The 14,937-nt window shown below is 45.2% G+C and overlaps 1 long non-coding RNA gene across 1 annotated transcript in view; it reads right to left on the bottom strand.

Moving 5' to 3' along the window:
* LOC121077873 overlaps positions 1 to 14,937 on the bottom strand; it is a 251,161-nt gene that overhangs the window by 80,140 nt on the left and 156,084 nt on the right. Inside the window, exons 3-4 of the long non-coding RNA XR_005824342.1 lie at positions 8,670 to 8,754; positions 8,155 to 8,413 (exon numbers count right to left, since the gene is read on the bottom strand). This is a non-coding gene — a long non-coding RNA (uncharacterized LOC121077873). The remainder of the gene's footprint in view (positions 1 to 8,154; positions 8,414 to 8,669; positions 8,755 to 14,937) is intronic.

The raw sequence follows: 14,937 nt of genomic DNA, 5'->3' as shown, positions 1-14,937 counted from the left end.
GCCCCAACCCAGCATGCAGCAGATGCCTGGGGTGCCCTCCAGCTCCTGTCCCATCCCGACCAGCGGCTGCTGGCCCCAGGGGGCAGCTCCTTGCACCACCACCCCATGTGCTGGAATCACCCCAAGCAGAGCACCCATCAGTTTTTGGTGTTCAATTAAAAAGGCAAAGTGTGCTCACGACTATGGGCTTTCAGTAAAGTTATTCAGACCTTTACTTATCCATTGGCGTTATTCTATTTACTTTTTCTACTATATCAGCTGAGATACTAGCAGAAAGCTATGTTTCTCCTAAGAAAAGAGGAAAAAAGAGAGGATGTTTGTGAATTTGGGGTTAGGAAAAGCCTGGCAGAGGCAGATTATCTCTAATGTCATAATGAAGATAAGCACATGAAAAGGGCCACTGCGGGCTGCCATTGGCTCACAGTTAAGTGGTGGGTTTGTAAAATAATTCCTTCTGATTCATTTTCTGGTTACATTATGGTTCTTCAGTCAATTATATTACCACATAGGGTTTTAAACCAGATTCCTGAGTAAACAGCGAACAGCAGACAAATTAGCTTAAAAATCCAAGTAATGCTATTTATCACAGAAGTTTTGATGAGCGTTACAACTTCCCACCAGCTGCTACTCAATGCTCACTCTGCTCTCTGTGAGTGCCCTCCGAGTCACAAATGCAGAGCCCAGTTACGGCTTTTTTGCAAGTATTCCCAAACAGCTTCTAAACTCACCCCCCCCCCGCCAAATACCCCCAAAATAAAATAAATCAGTGAAATAAATGACTAAGTAAGTAAGTAAATAAGACCAGGAGCTTTTGGTTTTGCTGTGAACCTCCCAGGCTGTGGGAAAGGGGAATCCCACAGGCATCAGCGTGTCCAAATCTGCTTTGGCACAGGAGGAGCTGGGCTGAGCAGCCCTTTGGGACAGGGCTCTGAGAGCTCCCTCCGGCTTTTCCCCCGTGAGTCCGGGTGTCCACACCGCTGCGGCTTCTTACTGAGTGCTCGGGAGCACTCGCTGCAGAGGCACTTTTTCAGAAAGACAACCGATCCCATTAACACACCTCGCTTTCTGTGCAGCACTTTCTCTCCACTGTAATTAGGACACCTCACCTGCCTGGTCTTGCCCCATGCACGCTTGCCGGAGCTGCAGGAGCAAGCCAGGGCTGGCAGCGAGGCCAGGGGCTCGCTTTTGTTCCTGGCCGGGGCTGCGAGGCCAGAGCTGCATCTTGCTGGGCACCGGCCAGCCCTGAGCTCCTGCATCCCCCTGGGGTCAGACAGGCGAGGACCCCACAGCACCCTACAGTGCCCATCCCAACGCTCATGGGACAGGGGACTCGCCCTCGCCAAAAAAATGCAAGCACGATGCAGCTAACCTAGAGCTCCCATGCAACATACCAGCAGCACTTCCAGATCAAAGAGTCTGGTGTTTGCTCTGAAATGCTCATTTGCAACTGAAAAAATGAGAAGTTTAGGTTTTCATGGATTTGTGTATAAATAAAAGAAGCTCTAGAAGGCAGACAGGCTAAGTGTCTGTATTATTCCATTGCCTAACAAGAAAGCAGGCTGACTAATGAAGGTCTACCTGGGAGCTGCTGCTTCTTGCAAAGCCTTTGTAGAGCTGCAAGGCCCACGGTTCGTGCTCGGAGCTGATCTCTGTGCTCACAGCTGCAAGACAAATCAGGCAAAAAAAAAAAAAAAAAAAAACAGGGAAAGAAAAGAAAAAAAAAAAAAGAAAAAAAGCACTATCCAAGAAATACCCCAAGGCACTACATCCCCTTGGCGCTGCAACACCCGCATCGGGCGTCCTGCTGCCCACCACCTTCCAAGACAGTTCGCATGCAGTTTGAGTTCACGTGCCAGAAAATCATTTAAGGAACCAGAATTACCCCATGACAGCAGCCAGGGAGCGAGGTAGCTGCCTGCCCCAGCGCTGTGAGCCTCTGTGAGTAATTTGCACTGGAAAATATGAATGAATCAAAACAGAAGCAGATAATCACAAGTTTTAATATGCTTTTTCAGATCCAATGTGAAATTTCTGGTTATTGACAAACCAAGACAGTTCCTACAATAACCACCTGCTCGGCGGTTGCAGTTGTCACCTGGGCCCAGTTGTGAATTGATTCACTGCTGAGCACTCAGCCACCAGGATGACGTAGCTCTGCTGACACCCAGGCCTGGTGCTCCCCCCCTCAGTGAACGCACCTGAAAATCCCGACACCAACCTGTCTGTGCAGATCGGGGGACGGGAAGAGCTCAGAAACAACCGCAGACAGCGCTCTCCCTCTCAGGATGCTAAAAGGGACTCCCAGAGCCCCACGCTCAACATCTCTCTCAAGCCACAGCCTTCCTTGGTTCACTTGCACATGTATAAATAATATACAGCAGCAACCATGGCACCAAGGCCTCCCAAAGGGCTCTAAGCAGTGCGTTTCCTTAGGAAAAAAATTAAAGATGCAAAATCACCTCTTCTCTTAGGAAAATAAACGCTTGTGCTATTGAGCTGACCTCTTCTCGCCCCCGTCCAGCTTCTCCATCAGGCACCTAAGGGCAAAGGCTCTCAAAAGAGGGGCTGCTCTGCCCTGCTCACAAGCTACACTCCTGGGGAAACAAAGCAGGGGGAAAGAAATGTGATTTCCAGAAAGATTTTTGCAACAAGTGGAATAAAGACCTTGGATATCTTGAATACTGGTTCAGAAATAATAAGCTTGCATTTCTGCCTGGAGACATTCATTCCAGCCCTTAAGAGCAGCAAGCAGACACTCTAGGTGGGTAACACAGCCCCAGCATGGACCTGCAACACTGGCATCAGCTCAGCCAAGAAAAAACCTCTACAAATAAATCAAGGTGCCAGCAGTCCTACAGCAGACACCGGCCAGACAGAGCCCTGTGCTTGGTCTACCGGTGATGGGATGCCTTGGTGCTCGCCCCTGCTCGCATCCAAAGAGGCTGGGGCACAGAAGGACGCAGGCACATGGGGGCAACCACCTTATTTCCACGTTGGCAGGTGGTGGGGGCCACTCTTTAGTCTGTAGTCCCTGCCAATGTTTTACAGTCTGAGCTATCTGCATGCTCAGATCAACTGTATTTCAGAACCATCTTTGATAAACAGCCCATCTTCCTTCCAGATCTTTTAATGCTTAGAATGGTAGTAAAGAAACACAGAAATACGTGCATTCATGTAAATTATTACCGCTTTTTTTCCCCCTTGCGGCAATAACTCACAATAACCTCCCAGTCAAGACACGGCTCTGGTTTTGTCATTTTCCTCACTGAGAGATGGGCCAGGTGGGTAAGAAAGCCAAAACCAGCACACACAGCTGGGCACAGCAGCAGCTCACAGCACGAGAATACACCCCACATCTTGCTCACGCACATCGTGCCATGGCTATTTGTATAGATTTACACGTAATAAGCACATTTATTTAGATATATATTTATACCTGTGCTGCTGTGCCTGCACAAGGCGCTGCTTTTGTGACCTGCTGGCTCTGGCTGGCACCAGTCCCGTTGGGGTCCATGGCCTCACAGGCCAAGCCTTCCCTGTCCTTGCAGCCCAATTTACACATGCTTTGCACTAGCCTGGATGAAGCAAGCACACAGACATTCCCCAGCCACTGCTCCTGGTAGCAGCCCCTCTTGGGTGCCCCAGAGCCGCTGCTTCGTGTGCCAGGGCAGCCCTACAGCACTGGCAGATGCCCATCGCCGTGCCCATCTGACAGCCGCGTGGCTTCAGCACGCCACAGCCAAGCTCTCCACGGCTGCCCTGGTGCACGCATCCTCTGTGCGAGCACACAGGTTTCAAACCAGAGCACAACGGCTCCAAAACATGTTAACAAATGGAATCATGTCCATCCGCCAGGGATTTGGACTCCTCAAAACTTACAACACACACCCACCGCAAACGCGGGCAATACCGGGATGATGGAGGAGCCTTTGTGAAGCACAAGGTGGAGACAGAAACCATTTTTTCAGAGGGGAAGTGTAACACACCAACTTTGTGCTCCCAGGAACCTGTCCTCGCAGCCACCACCCGCCTTCCCATTCAGCCACCCTGAATGCACCAACTGCTCCTGGCTTATGGAAGAAACAAGAAATATTGCAAGACATGCAGCAGAAAAACAAACAAACAAACAAACAAACATTGCAGTAACATTGCCCCCACCTCCCATCTCAGACCTCTGACTTCCCTGAATCAGCACAGACCCTTTGAAAAAAGTGTTTGAAGTTACCGCAAAGTTGCGTCCCTGTCCTTGGGACAGTATCTGAGATTCTGAGGCTCTTTTCTTACCCCAAACTAGTATTAAAAGGTCTAATCCCATAAAAAGATCGCAAGTTGATAATCCAAATAAATAAATGTGAGGCAGGCCAAGATCAACTTGTTCAGAAAATTCTGCAATGCTTAAATTAGATTCCAATCTACTTTATAGACCTTTCCTTGGTATAAAGGTATTTTTTCAAATAAACAATTTAAAAAACACTGTGGGAGGGTACTGTGGTGGTGTAAAAACTCTAAGTCAGGAGCTGAAGAATCTATATTCTTCTGCAAAAACTGTGGTCTCAGCAGACCGACGCTGATGGAGCAATGCCTTTTCAAGCACAGGTACTGGTTTGGCATTGATGAAGTCGGCTCTTTACTGGAGACCATTGGGAGCATCCAGAGCCAACTCTTGAGTCATTGTAGAGACTAAAACGCTGGACAGAATTTGGAAAAAGTCTCCTCTACTCTGTCTTGCATCTGCAGCAAGTACCTTGCATCCTCCCGCACATCAAGCAACTCTGGCTTCCTTGAAACAATAATTCACCTTTGTGATCTCACCTGCTCCTCCCCTTGCCTTTCAACGCCCTTGCCACAAGTGGTTCCCAGGCACCTGAACCAGACATAACCCCCCCTGGCCGCCCTAGAGATGCCTTTGAGATAACAAGAACTCCCAAGTAGCACACGAGGGATTTCCAACTGGGCTCGACGGCACTGTCCCCAAACTACAGGCAGGCAAATTACTCACTGCCAATTTTCCGAGTCAACGATTCGCAGCCCCATGGTCGCTCCATCCTTTCAAACAACTCCACTATAAAATACACTGACAGTTCTCACTTCTGTTTTTCATCACAGCTGTATAGTTGCAAAACAACCAAAATACTTGAAAACTGAGGGAGACTCAGTACGGTTAGGACTGCTGTTAACCAAACGTTCACGCATTTTGGGCTCGCAGATCCAGCTTGGCACTAGGAAAGAGGCAATCCTGATGAACTTCCTACAGCACTGCATTTTAATCCAGGTGCATTCAGCAGAAATACTGTGATCAGAAAAGCTGATAAAGTGTTTTAGAAGGTTAAATGATAACTTAGAAACACCTTTTTTTTCTGCACCTGGAAATATTTTTTTTTCTTTTTACAAACCTTGCCTAGATTCCCTTTCTGCTCCGTGTTTGAAGCCTTTTACTGATGGCTCCTTATTACTGGGGGCTTACAAAACAGCGGTAATCTCAATGCACAGGTGGCAGAGGTCAAGCACAGAGCCTGTGACTAACTTTTCCAGTGTCGCAGTGGCAAAGAGGCAGTCAGCACTGGGTCCCAAGCATGCTGCTCAATAACAAGCCACTAAATCATGCACCCTTTATTGTAATAAAGTCAGATTTTTGTCTTTAATTAAAACATCATGTCTACTTCAGCCATGTATTAATATTTGTTTCCACTGCTTGTCCAGAAAGAGGGCGTGGAGATTTTCCACCTCCCAACAAGGACGAACCCTGCATCCAGGACTTCCCATCTTGTCTTTGCTGCTGGAGACAGCAGTCAGATGACAACTGCAGTAAGCATCAAATGAAACACAGACACACATGACCTCAACGTCCTTTCAACTATGCTATTGATTCTTCAAACACACTGGAGATTTTGACTCATCTCTGTTAAGTATCTGGAGGAATAATTAGAACAATAAGAAGGGTGGGTGAATCTTAGGACAAGAAGCTGATGAAGTACTGGCTGGTGTGTATCTTCCTTTATTCTGCCACAGCGCTGTCCTGCTAATAGCTGCATTTTGGTTTTTCTGTTGATCACTGAATTGGAGGAAGAGTTGGGAATATACTTAGGAAAATTCAATGGTTGAACTTCGTTTAGTGGAAGGTTGGGGCAAATGTATTGAGGGGGATTTGCCTTTTAGGGTTTTTGAGCCTACCTAGTAATAAGGCCTATGGGCACAAAGAGCTGGTGCAGAGAATCACAATCTTTTTTCAAGGTTACTTGAATTTTTATTTAGAAAAATTCTATCATAGAATGATAGAATTGTTAAGGTTGGAAAAGACCTTCAAGATCATCTGGTCCAACCATCCCCCTACCACCAATGTCACCCACTAGACCATGTCCCTAAGCAGCACGTCCAACCTTTCCTTGAACACCCCAGAGACGGTGACTCCACCACCTCCCTGGGCAATGCGTTCCAATGTCTGACTGCTCTTTCTGAGAAGAAATGTCTCCTAATTTCCAACCTAAACCTCCCCTGGCACAACCTGAGGCCATTTTATTTTTGATACTTTTCTGGACAGTTAGCTATCCAGAATGCCAGCATCCCAGATATGTGGCCAGCATTAAAGTAGCACACATTCATGATCTCAACAAGCCTTATTCTAATGGAGAAATGGTCACTGCAATGGGACAGGCCAGCAAGGTGGAGATTTGTGGGTGAAAATGCCTAAATACTTTGGATGGTTCAATTCGTCTGAAATTACTGTTGGCTGATGCTTGCACTCAGTCTGTGTCAGGGAGTTCTGACACCTGGTTAAGCTAGCTATTTCATTAAACAAATAACCCCTCCCCTCCAGGTTTATAGGATTGGACTGGTTAGAAATGAAAACTCGTTTCTTATAAAATACTGAAGTGAGTCTGACAATGTTTTTCTGATGGCTGGTAGCTTGTGATAGTCCTACAAGTGAAGGCAAGCAGATTGGGACTGACATTGTGGCCTCATCTGTCCTTGTTCTGGCTGGATCATGATTTTGTTGATGGTTTTGAGCCCATCACATCAAAATCCCTAAGCTTCTTTCAGACAAGAAAATTCTAGGCAGTATTTTTGTTAAGCAAATATTGTCCTTTCTTTGTAGAATCAATATTCCTTTCTCATTTTTAGATTTTGTGACTTGTCCGTATTAGCCTTTTCACCAAGCCAAAGCATTTTATACCCTTAAGGTTTTATCTGAATCCTCCAACAACCGTATATGTAATGACATAAAGGCAGCAGGAATTGCTCTGTCATTACTAGTCTGGCAAAGTGACTCTCAAAGACCATCAACCAGCCCAGCCTTGTGCCTAGAAATATAATTTAACCACCTGGAATAATTTGGCATCCTTAACTACACTTTCCTGCTCTAAAGTGTTCCGTGCAGAACTTGTCCCCATGCAAGGAATGTACCTGACAGAGACGCTCTCAGCTGCAGAGGGAAAGGACGCGTTACAGCAAGATAATCTAAGTCTCACTAAATGCTGCAGTCACGGAGCTTGGGACTACTGTCAACTGCATTTCAGTGTATAAATGGAGAGCAAAAATGATGGCTTTTGTCTCTTGTACCCACTCACATTTTCAGAAAGCTTTTCTTGTTTTTACAAGGGGCCACTTGAAGCCAAAGAGGGGATAGGGGAGAGACATGCTGTGATAATCAGATATGGGTGAGACATTTTAATTGCAATTGCCTTTTGATAAATATGAGTTACTCCTATATACATAGTTTATTTTCCCATGGCCCATACTTTTCTGGCAAACTGGCTGATGCTGAGGGTAAGCCGGGAGAGATGAGGCCAGGGATTCGTTGGCTTTAATGCACAAATGAAAGATGCTTTCAGTCAGCTGCAGCCTGTGCGCCAGGTTTTATTTTTTTAGTGCTCCCACTTTGGGGCAGAGAGGGCTGGCCCTCTCCTTCCTCATTGCTTCCTTTGCTCTCACACAATCTTTGTGGAGCTGCAGAAAAGAATTTTCCCATAAATAAACAAAATATTGAGTTACACACCATGTAAGTGACGACAGAAGAGAGCCCCAAGTCATCTTCTTCATTTCTATGCACAACATACGTGCCAACTCTCAGATAAAAGATGCATGAAAGAAAATTACATCGCTTCCAAGTCCACATAGTTTTGAACTAAAATCACCAACTTGTCATTTTCCACGTACTCACGTGCACGTTGGGGTCCAGGGTTCAGCCATCCAACTGCCTACCTTCACCGGCGCGCTCCCAGTGGTTCAGCGTGCCCTCCTCCCCTTTGCTCCCCCACGCTGGGTGTTGCTCGGAGGTTGCAGTAGCTCAAGAGCCTGCACAGCTTGGTATTTTAACTGCTTAACCTGGCCGTGGGTTAGCAGGTGACTTTTCAAAGGTCACATGGCAAAAGTGCAAAGCACTAACTCGAGACCTTATGTAGGCAACATCCGCGTCCTGACAAAATTAAAGAAACGTCTTCCTTTCACTTGATTGGAAACCAGAATTTGGCCATAGAAGCTTTAACTGGAGGTTAATTGTTGCAGAGGTCTTTGTAAATGCCTTTTGCACAGAGGTGGGTTTTTCAGAGTCTCTGGGGGAATTTACAGTTAGGCTACTGGCAGAGACAGACATTTTGCTGTGTAATTTTAAGGTTTGCTACAGTTATTATTCATGAGAAATCAATTCAAAATGTTCAAGACAGAAATATCACCTGGTCCTGGTGCATTCGTCCGTCTACACGGGCCGTGCTGTGTTGCTGCTTGGCTCTGATGGGAAGTGGGACTCTCATAATTGAGCTGTAAGACAGCATGCCAAAGGTCAGCATCTTTTTCTAGTCAATATTCTTCTATACAAGCCTTTTGTGGTGGGAGGTGTTGGGGTAATGCTTCGTTCAGCATTAAGCAAATGCCGCAGGGATACCTCCAGCCCCTGGCTCGCCACGTGCTGAACCAGCCTGGCACAAGGTGCGATGAGGACGTCACTGCATTGGCACTTCAGTCACATCCAGTCTGAGAAGGAAAGTGGGGAGAAAAAAAAAAAAAAAGCCATTTTCAAGTGTTCACAGAGAGCCTCCGGAAAGGCCAAGAACTGAACCTCTGGGGCCTCCGGTCCAGAACTGCATTTCAAAACCATGCCCTGCTTTCCACCGAAGCACACCTCACTACATTATACCTAAAATTACAAAGATAACAATATTGTAAGAGCTTTATAAAAGCAGCCCTGGCCAGGAAGCTCTCACATTACTTACGAAATACTGAATACCATTTTGCTCTCTCCTCCACAGACAACTCACCTCTGTCAAGCACTCTGCCTGTTCTGAATGAGCAGCTGGGCAGCTCTGCTGTGGTTATGCTCTGCTGAGGGCAGTGTACCCTCATTGCATGTATGGTTTTACGAGGGAGACAAAAGCATGCCGCCATGCAGGCCAAGATATTTATCCATCCTCACATGGCTCCACTGCAGGATTTCCAAAGCAGTTTCTGCACCATGGCGCCATGAGTATGGTCTAGAAGTGACTACAGAAATGCATCAAGTAGGAACAGGAGCAGGGTTTCCTTAGCTGAAAGTGCCTGGGATCAGCATTTCATGCACTTCCCAGAACAGAGACGAAGATGAACTTTTGACCAAACAGAGAGAAATGCATGTAGCTTATTATCCTCGATGTTTACCGGCATGTAACTTGCTCCAGGTCTGGTTGCTTTATTAATTTTTTGGGTTACTGGCTGAGTTCAGCAACATTTACTTGTGCAACCCCCTACACACCACAGGACTATTTGAGAAATACAACAGCCATGTCCCACCTCCAAAGGACCACAGGAACACCCAGGGTAGAATCAGCGGCCACCAGAGGGGACAGCAGCACCTGCCAATGCCCCAGCACCGCCAAGCCAATGCCTGCCGCCAGCTTCGAGCACGTGCGAGCCAGGCTACAGGAAGCACGACTGATGAACCACAGGAAAGGGACAGGAGTAAACTGAACATTTCTATTGTGATTTGTTGGCTTCTGTGCTGTCAAGACCTAGCTGTCAGACTACTGCTGTTTTCTTTACGGCAGTGAAGAACGGGAATGTGCATGCTAGGAAAAAAAAAAAAAAAAAAGGAAAACGAGAGAAGACACACGAATCCAGGAAGTAAGGATGCATGCACAGAACTTCTGATGAAATGATGTATTTTGTGAAAATAGTGCCTTTATGAACTGTTATTAGGGTAACAGCACAACTCACTCATTTTTAAGGACCTTTTACACAGTCAGTCAAGTATCAAGAAGAGCTCAGTGTAAACGCAGAGCAGTCTCACTCTGTCCTGTTTTGACTGATGATTCCTGACTGGGAAGGGGGGATCTCTGGGCTCAGAAGAGCAGATTCACAAGAAAAGCTTAAATAACAAAAGAGTTGGGCTAAAATGGTGACCAAAGAGCTCTATTAAGCAAGCTGGGGGGATTTCAGTTGTACAAGCCACCAGAGATAGAAGTGGAATTGTTTCAGATGGTTCAAGGAATCGCAAAAAGCAGTTACTGGACTCAACTGGGTCTGAATTTCCTACCCAGGAGGTCTATTAGACACTGAAATAGTTTTTCCAAGTGGAAGGTTGCAGAAGTGCTATGACTTGAATTATTTAAAAGTAGACAGGATCAGGCTCTGGTGAGAGCATGGCACTGGGGATAATTCTGTCAAGAGCCAACAAAATGAATGACCTAATAGGTCTCTTTTCCACTTCTGATTTCTAGGGCATGAAATGCAGTACCATGGCTTTTGCATCACACAGCACTGTGGACATGGGCTCCAAGACCAAAAAAAAAAGACCCCTGTTTAACAATACAAGCATTGCTTAGTAATGGTCTCCATCACTGTAGCAATACTGCACTGAGCTGCCTAATTGTGGGTTATTACTATTTCTTTTGTCTAGATTGTATAATTGAGATCAAAGCCTCATTGTACAAAGTACCATGCAAGTGCATATTGAGATATTTCCTGCTGCAGGCAAACCGTAGAGATAAAAGAAAGAAAATGACTTCTTATACAAGCTATTAATTGCAAAGCCTGAGAGCGAGCCCAAGCCCAGCTCCACAACCAGCCCACCAGGCTGCCTCTCACCACGCCACACGTTTCCCCACAAGGGCATCCAGGCCGTGCTCTGACACCCCCAGCATCTCTGAATGCCACGAGGTTTCTGCAGTCACATCCACATGGGGCTGCCAAGCACACTTACTAGAAACACTGGCCTTTAAAAAATAATTACAGATTTTCAGAAGTGGGCTTGTTTCTGAACAACAGTCTTCAGGGCATTTCTCAACAGCTTTCCAATGGCCGTTCCTTCCAGGTACGTGCATATGAGCCCTGTTAACACACCAAATGTGCTGTGTGCTCCCATATAGACATTGCCTGTGGAGGCACAGCCATGGCCGTGCCCGTGGGCTGCCTTCCCAGCCTGGACGGATTGCTGACACCTCCACATGGCCCAGTAAGCTGTGCGAAGCCCTGTCACCATTATCAGGCCTGATCCTGACTCACATTCCTGGCTTTGCTTTAGATTTATTGCTATAGATACACCCAACCACACAGGTGCATCACAAGCAGCAGCCGAGTGATAGCAAGATGCTTCTAGCTCCAGACAACAGCAACACTCTCCTCAGCTGAAAAGAGAGCTGGGAACAAATAAAGTGAGCTGGGCAAGGTGTCTGTGAAGCCTCAGTGCATTTGGAGTGCACTGTGGCCATCGCTGTTATCACCATAGAGCACAGCCATAGAGATAACCAGGTGGCTGCACTCAAATAACTTGCTTAAAGGCTTTTCAATATTCAGGCCAACCTTTTGTTCTTTTTTAACGTGGAAGACAAAGTTCTAAAAGATGCGAAGTCTTTCAGCAGAACATGGGTAATTGTTGGACAAAAAATGATAGGCAAATTCTTACACTTAAAAGAAAGCTGAAAACAAGATTGAACATATATAATATACATACAATGTTTTTCCACCCACTCTTGGATGAAAGGTAAAACTTTTCTAAAACTTCTTACTACACAGATAGCCCATGTATCAACAAATAGGCTCACTAACATCAAAGCACTGTAAAGATTTGAAACATTTCAGAACCCGTGGGTAATAATTACATACCAAAAGCATTCACCCACGTTTAGAGATAAGAAAATTAAGATATATAGGGCCATACACTTCCTCATTTACTATATCAAATAGAATTACAGGAGCAATGAATCTGGCTCAGAGAAGTTCAAATGATTTGCTTAAGGTCACAGAAAAGGGCCAAGGACGGAGCCAGAACAAGAACTCAGGAGTTTCCAGTCCTATTTTTAATCCACTTGATCATACTGGCTTTGTAATTTGTCAGAGGGACAAATGTTCAGTGCTTCTGTTAGTACTCAGAAAAACTTCTGACACACATTTCCTTTGAAAGAGTTGATACTAGCACCGACCAGAAACCAAACTTAGCCGACCTGCGGTCTCATCTGGTTGAGTCAATCTCATTCAGAATTTGTATTTAAAGAAAACTCCCTTGTCTCTCTTAAACTGTCATGGTTTCTTAGCATGTTCGTCCGGTCTTGGCATTTTCTTATTCAGAAATACACATTCTCACAAACTATCTGCAAAGGAAGGTTATGGTTGCAAAAATGCTTCATAATTAACAGTCCAGCAAGCCGACACTCAAAGATCATTAACCAAATCAGCCCCTCGCCTAGAAAATTAATGTACCAGCCTTGACAGCTGTATTCCATGTCTGATGATGCCCTCATTACAAATGCTGAATATTCAACCACTTTTTCCTGGCAATAAAACCTTGACACAAGCTTAGGAAACCTACTGTACTTGTGAGAAAAGTGAGGTAAGAATATGTTTCCATTTACTCTCTGAAAGAAAACAAAAACAAATGACCTGCTACTGAATGTCCTTTTTATTCAGAAAAATAAATCAGCAGCAGTCGTTCTAATTTATGTTTCGCTAACTTTTCCTTGAGATTATTTAAAAGAAAAAAAATATGGCTGTTTCTATGCTTAGCTGGGAGAACATGAAGGATTTTCTGGTCCTGTTTGTTCTCGTCAGGGGCCATAAAGTTCTGCTTCTTGCTGAGCTCCAGTCACTGCAAGTTCTTCCAAATTGCAATGATATTTCATAAATTAAATTTAAAAAGAATATAGTACAGTATTAGTGATAACTTCACAGGAGAAAAGAGGGGCAGGGATTTAGCTTCATCCATGCTGCTGACTCCTACTAAATCAATAGACTTCAGCTTCCTTTTTCAATTAAGGCAATAACAGAATTATTTTTCCTCTCTTTAAGAAAGGAAGATAGAGAAAACTGTAAGAGGGGATAGGATCAAGAAAAGCACCCCTGCCACTGAACTGCAGATGCACTGCAAAGGCCCAAGGGGCACCGTGAGCACCTCAGCAGAGCGCCAGAGCCCTGCCCGAGGCGAGCCCTAGGGCCAGGTGCTCCAGGAACGGGTGGACCTGTGGCCTAAGCACAGGAATACATCATGCTTGTCAACAGAAAATTACAGTCTAATTGGTAAAATAAAAGACGTGCAGAAAATTAAGAAGCTGCTTCTTCCAGTCAGTGGTCTCATCTGACCCCTGGCTCACAAGAAGCCCTTCCTGCCACGTACCAATAGGAAGAACTGGAAGACAACTGCGAATTTTGTAAAACTGGTTAAAATTGCCAAAGTGACAGTGGAAATCTTGATCCCACAAGGATCCTGGCAGAGCTGGCCGAGCGGGGACACCGGCAGGCAGCAGGGACTCGTCTCCCCACAGGCAGGTGAAGGTGACCCCGAGTCCCACCATGGCTGTACGGTTCTGCAGCAGCTCCAGGGCTCGGCTCCATGCCTCATGGCACTGCCACGGCCTGCTGGGCTCGGGCTGAAGGCCTGTCAGGGTGCCAGAGCCCAGCTAGGCCTGTCCCTGACTCGGGAGAGCCCAGCGTAGGGCTTTCATGAGAACTAATTATCATTATTCGTTGTGAGGGCTCTTTAAACACATCGTGCTGCTGGACAATCATTACAAACACTGAACTGCTCCACCTTTGATGGAACCCAGTGCCTGATTCCTTACAGACCTAGCTATGAGCCTTCTGGTTCATACTCTGTGCATCCACAACATCTCTGTGCTACGGGCATGACCTAAACATGGCTGAGGTAGGAGAAACCTCTGTGACTTACTGTGGCCACTTCTTCTGGCATTCTGCTGCTAAAAGATGAAATAACACAAATAAAACCTTTCAGTTGGAGAGCAACTTGGTAAGAACATTTGAAGCAACAGAATTAGTCCATTTGCAACTATATGCACATTTGATTATCAACCTTTTTTTTTTCATCCTTTCTTTATGGGTTAAGCTTTTTTTAAAATATATATATATATAAATCTATATATTTATCTATGTATTTACAGGAAAATAAATTCTGTAGCATGCAGTGTGCAAATTTTGGATAACTAAACCTAATTGTGTGAATACAGCTTGCATGTTGACCATTGCATCAAACTTCAGGGTTCACATGCCAGGCTTTTCTGCATTGCTGTGTGATGCCACGTTCTGCTTCTTGGTTTCAAAACTTGAACACAGCATCTACATTTGCCCTTATATATAGTGGGGCTGAATCAGGCCACAGCAGATGTTTGACAGGGCAGACAATAAATCTGTACATGAACTTTTCATAAAGGAAATAGAAGACTGTTTTAGTGTTGTACACAATGAGCTAGGCCATTCACAAGACAGCAGTTGTTAACAGAAAACCAGCATCACATTGAAAAGTACCTCTCAGGTGTTACATCCAACTATCTTAAATATTCAAATGTAATTTTTTTAAAATCTGAAAATGTTAGCTTAATTAAAATGGACCATTTTCCTTTAGAAAACATTAATGACACAAAAATACTGCTCTCTTCTGCATTTTTATATAAGAAAAAAACTATTTCCTTATCAGTTCAATTTACCAATTAACTCATTACTTGGAAATATTCAGTGCAGAACTGG

This window comes from Cygnus olor, chromosome 14, assembly GCF_009769625.2.
Source record: "Cygnus olor isolate bCygOlo1 chromosome 14, bCygOlo1.pri.v2, whole genome shotgun sequence".
NCBI classification, from domain to species: Eukaryota; Metazoa; Chordata; class Aves; order Anseriformes; family Anatidae; genus Cygnus; species Cygnus olor.
The sequence above is the reverse complement of the archived record's forward strand: the minus strand, read 5'-3'. Positions and strand labels throughout refer to the sequence as shown.